Source organism: Eutrema salsugineum, unplaced genomic scaffold (assembly GCF_000478725.1).
Source record: "Eutrema salsugineum unplaced genomic scaffold, Eutsalg1_0 scaffold_4, whole genome shotgun sequence".
In the NCBI taxonomy this organism is placed as follows: domain Eukaryota; kingdom Viridiplantae; phylum Streptophyta; class Magnoliopsida; order Brassicales; family Brassicaceae; genus Eutrema; species Eutrema salsugineum.
The window spans coordinates 9,905,838-9,911,588 of NW_006256686.1; positions in this window are offsets into that span (position 1 = coordinate 9,905,838).

Here is a 5,751-nt window from a genome sequence, read left to right on the forward strand (position 1 = left end):
AGCTTGCAAGGACTTCATGATAGGCCATTACTTCTGTGAGAGCAAGGAATCAATCCCTGAGATAGAAGACTTGTTCAATCACGCCAGAAGAGGTAAACCTGTTCGATCACTTCACAAAATCGAAGGTGTAGGTCAGTTCCTTATCTCTTGTTCTATTAGAGGAGAAATGTTTAAAAACGTGCTTTGTGATTCTGGAGCTGATATATCATGGTTTTTATGGTTTTTAACCATGGTATAGGTCTTATTTATAGAGTCTTTTTAGTGTCTTTCGAGTCTTTTGGAGTCTTTTCAGGTCATAGGTACGTTTGGAGCTTAACTGGAGACTTTGGAGCACTTTGGAGCTTAATCAGGATCAAATTCGTCAAGAATGGATTTTGTGCCTTAGTGTCGCTCGACACCATGGAGAATGACGCTCGACACTTGTCAGAGAAATAAGGAAAAGGCGATTTTTGGCGATTTTTGTTTCCTATTTGAAGAAGGAGTTGGGCCCAAACGTTTTCAAGGAAGCCCAAGACGTGTCTTAGAGATATATATATATAGGATTTTTATTCCCTTTTTACGATTACCTTAGATTTTTGAGAGAGAGATACTCTGAGTTTTTCGGCTTTCGCGATTTCTGAGCTTGGGGAGACAAGTCTGTACTCTGTTCGTTTAGAGAGAAGATTTTGAACCCCTTTATCTATTTCGATTTAATCCATTGCTTTCTATTCATCATGTTTGTTGTTTCAATAATCATGTCTGAGTAGATCACCTGTTAGGTTTAGGGTTAATTAGGGTTTTCTTTGAATGTTTGATTAACTTGCTAGCTAGGGTTCATATCTGTTAGTTCTTCATCTTAGGTTGTTCTTAAAGCTAATTCTGGATTGATCACCTAGAACTTAGACCTTAGGTTGCTTAATTGACACGGAAGTGTAATTGAATAACTGGAAAGAACCTGAGTTGAGCAAAGTAACTATTCGCAAAGGAATTTGGTTTAGATGCTTTGTGGACATATCGAACTTGTGCATTAAGGCTGGTTTAAATCTGTAGGATTTGCAAAGGAATTTGGAATTCTAGGATTTTAACTTAGATAATTCTCACAACGGAAGTTGGTTAATTATAGTTCTGTGTTTCGAGTTCAAGAACCGTGCTTAATATCTGAACCCTGACTTGTTAAGTTGATCCGCATTCATTGATCTTCTGAAAATCACCCTAGACCTATCCTTCATCACATCGAATTTACAACTGTTTTCATTCTGTTCTATTTACTTCTGTCGCATTACTAATTGTTTCGCATACTTCTACTTAGCGTGACTACAACTACACAAGGTTTATTGAGTGATCTCTAGTCTCTGTGATTCGACGCCTAGATACTACAGCTGCACATCTGTGCTCTTGCAGAGTAGCTTAGGGATTAAACTTTGAGCAGATCAAGTTTTGGCGCCGTTTCCGGGGACTTGATTTCGCCATTAAACCTAGTTTTTGAGTTTCGACTAAGTTTTTCTTCTTAGTGTCGAGCGACACCACTTGTGGTGTCGCGCGACACATTTTTTTTATAACCTAATTTACTTATTTCGTTTTCTCTCTTTGTTTTTGGTGTTTCAGGTTTATGCATACTCGTGGAACCAGAAGCAACAAGGACATCCCGCTAGTGAATTTGAGCAACGAGGAGCTAGCTGAGTAAAAGCGAACGAACAGGAAAGCAAAGGATCCGGCAATGATGGAAAACGCCAACGGACTTGTTCGTGATGATGATGGAATCTGGAGAGACCGAGAGGGTCATGTTTGCAATGCGAGAGGCCAAAGGCTTGATGGAGATGGTTACATCATCCCACCAGCGCCTTTACCAGTGGATGTTGTTGACCAGAATCCACCACCTGCACCGCGTGGGAATGCTGTGATCGTTCTAAATCAGAGGAACGCTCCAGAGGATCGGAATATGAGGGAACCTGCACCTGCAGCTGGTCGTGGACGAACACTTGGAGACTACAACAGGCCTGAGCAGTTCTATGCAAATCGTTCTGCGATTCGCGCCCCTGCGTTTCAAAGAAACGATTTTGAGCTGAAACCTGTGTACTACACTCTTGTGGGTCAGCATCCTTTCCATGGCCACTCTCATGAGCACCCTATGGATCACATCGAGAGGTTTGAGGACTTGGTCACCAGCATCAAATACAATGGAGTGTCCAACGACTTCCTCCTCTGTAAGCTGTTTCCTTACTCCCTTGCTGGAGAAGCAGCTAACTGGTTGAAGCAGTTGGATCCAGGATCGCTCACTACTTGGGAAGAGACCAGGAATGCTTTCCTGCACAACTTCTTCGATGATGCTAGATCTGAGGAGTTGAGGACGAAAATTTTGACTTTCTCTCAGGAACCAACTGAAGCGTTCAAAGCTTCTTGGGTACGATTCAAATCGTACCAACGAGACTGCCCTCATCATGGCTTCAGCGATGTGCAGTTGCTGGGTATCTTCTTCAGAGGTATCGACTGGAGGTATCAGATGGCACTTGATGCAGCAAGCAATGGCAACTTCAACACCAGATACCCAGAAGAAGCTGTTGAACTCATCGAAAATTTGGCCTCCAGCAATAGCACCAAGAATGCAGATCTTGAGCGAAAGAAGCAAGCTGGGAACATGGATAGATCGCAGATCGCTGAGGTGAAAGCTAAACTTGACTCTGTGCACAGCCTTTTAGTGGGTAATAAGTCTGTCAGATTCGCACAGGAGGGGGAGAGTTTCGAACCTGAGGATGCAGCTGAGGAAGAGGATGTCAACTTTATCAGTGGATCAGGATTTCAGGGTCAGAGGTTTGGTAATCAGCAAGGTAACAGAAGCTACAGTGGAAATTACAGTGGAAACAATCAGAGGAGTACCTTCAACAGTAATCAGAACTTCTCTGGTTATACGCCTAAGCCTCAGTACCAGAAGCCCTTTTCCAACAACAGTTTCTCCAGAAATTACAGCACTCCTTCATCTCAACCTCAAAATCTTGACAATGAGATGAAGTCTATGCTGGAATAAATTCTGGAAGGTCAGCAGAAGCTCACCGTGGACTTTAATGGGAAGATGGATGCTCTCTACCTTGATCTGAATGGAAAAATCGAAGCTCTGAACACCCATGTCAAGCAGCTCGATACCCAGGTTGCTCAAATTGCAGGTTCTGTAAAAAGGCAAGAAGGTTTTCTTCCTGGGAAGACTGACACCAATCCAAGGCATCACTGCAGTGCTATCACGTTGAGGAGTGGTAAAAATCTGAGTTCTGAGCCCAAGAAGATGCCTCCTGCACCTGAAGTCGTGGATTTAGAAGATTCTGAAGCAATTCCTGAGATTGCAGAGCCGGTGACGAGCGACACCACCACTAGTGTCACGCGTCACCAATTGCAGAGCGAAGCTGTTGATGCTCCGAATCCGAAATCTGCAGAGGAGAAGGCCTACAAACCTAAAGTTCCTTACCCAAGGAGCCCTAGGAAGTCCAAGCAAGAGCTTGATGATGCACGATGCAAAGCTTTGATGGAAAAGCTTGTGATTGAGATACCTTTGGTTGATGCTGTAAAAATCACTCCTGTTATCAGACGTTATGTGAAGCGAATGGTAACCAATAATCTCAGCCATGAACAAGGGGTGATGATGATTTCTGAGCAAGTCAGTGCAGTGATTCAGAACCGAATTCCAGAGAAGCTGTCTGATCCAGGAAGCTTTGTCTTGGATTGCTCTATCTTCACAGAGAGATTCAAGAGATCGCTGTGTGATCTGGGTTTAAGTGTTAACCCCATGCCTTATTCGGTAGCTGTCAATCTCGGCATGACTGATTTCAAGCCAACAAGGATCTCCCTCATCCTAGCTGATCGTTCGACAAGAATACCTGAAGGGGTGCTAGAGGATGTTCCAATCAAGGTTGGAGACTGCATGATACCGACTGACTTTGTGGTTCTGGAGTATGGAGAGGAGCCTAAGGATCCTCTTATCTTTGGGAGACCTTTTCTAGCTACAGCAGGTGCTATCATCGATGTCAGGAAAGGAAGGATCGCTCTGAATGTTGGAGATCTGGTGATGAACTTTGACATGGACAAGCTGATGAAGAAACCCACCATCGATGGTCAGACCTTCTATGTCGACACTCTCACAGAGTTCGCTGAGGAGATTTTCCATGAGATGCTGCCTACAGACCCACTTGAGAGAGCTCTGACCACGTCTGCATCTGAAGCTGAACACTTGGACGAAATTTCAGCATCTTACTCAAAGATGTTGGACTCCAGCGAGCATGTGATGCAGCTAGCATCGCAGATTGAACAGCTTGAGACTCCTGCGAAGGTGAAGCAGCTATCCGACTGGAGTGAGGAGAAAGCGCCCAAGATTGAGTTCAAACAACTCCCTGCAGGACTAAGGTACGCATTCTTGGGCTCTAACTCTACTTATCCAGTCATTATCAACTCTTCCTTGAACAATGCTGAGGTTACCTTACTACTGAGCAAGCTGCGCAAGCATCGCAAAGCTTTTGGCTATTCTCTTGATGATATTTCAGGTATCTCACCAGACTTGTGCATGCATCGAATTCACCTGGAGGATGAGTCGAAGTCATCGATCGAACACCAGCGCAGGCTGAACCCTAACCTGAAAGATGTCGTCAAAAAGGAGATCATGAAGCTGCTGGAAGCTGGAATCATCTATCCAATTTCAGATAGTGCTTAGGTGAGTCCTCTGCACGTGGTTTCTAAGAAAAGAGGGGTTACAGTTGTGAAGAATGACAAAGATGAGCTGATTCCGACGTGCACAATGACTGGACACAGGATGTGCATCGATTACAGGAAGCTGAATGCATCGACCAGGAAAGATCACTTCCCATTGCCCTTTATTGATCAGATGCTGGAGAGACTTGCAAGCCATCCCTACTACTGCTTCCTCGATGGGTACTCAGGATTTTTCCAGATCCCTATCCACCCAGATGATCAGGAGAAGACCACCTTTACATGTCCATACGGCACTTTCGCATATCGCAGGATGCCCTTTGGAATTTGTAATGCTCTTGCGACATTTCAGAGATGTATGATGTCCATCTTCACTGACATGATTGAGGATTTTATGGAGGTCTTTATGGATGATTTCTCAGTTTACGGATTATCTTTTAAGGACTGTCTGGATAATCTCTGCAAGGTTCTGGCTCGCTGTGAAGAGAAGCACTTGGTCCTTAACTGGGAAAAGTGTCACTTTATGGTCAGAGATGGGATTGTGCTTGGGCACAAGGTTTCTGCAGCTGGCATAGAAGTGGATCGTGCGAAGATTGACGTCATGACGAGCTTGCCACCACCTGATTCTGCGAAATCGGTTAGAAGCTTTCTGGGTCATGCAGGGTTCTATCGTCGCTTCATCAAGGACTTCAGCAAGATTGCACGTCCTCTCACTGCTTTACTATGCAAGGATGCTAAGTTTGAGTTTACAGATGAGTGTCTTGCTGCGTTCGAACAGATCAAACATGCTCTGATAAGCGCTCCTATCGTGCAGCCTCCTGACTGGAATTTTCCTTTTGAGGTGATGTGTGATGCTAGTGATTTTGCTGTAGGTGCTGTTCTAGGACAGAAGAAGGACAAAAAGCTTCATACAGTCTACTATGCCAGTCGAACTCTGGATGATGCTCAAAGGAATTACGCTACCACTGAGAAGGAGCTGTTGGCTGTGGTCTTTGCCTTTGAAAAATTTTGACCATACCTTGTGGGATCGAAGGTGATTGTGCATACAGATCATTCTGCACTCAAATACTTGATGCAGAAGAAGGA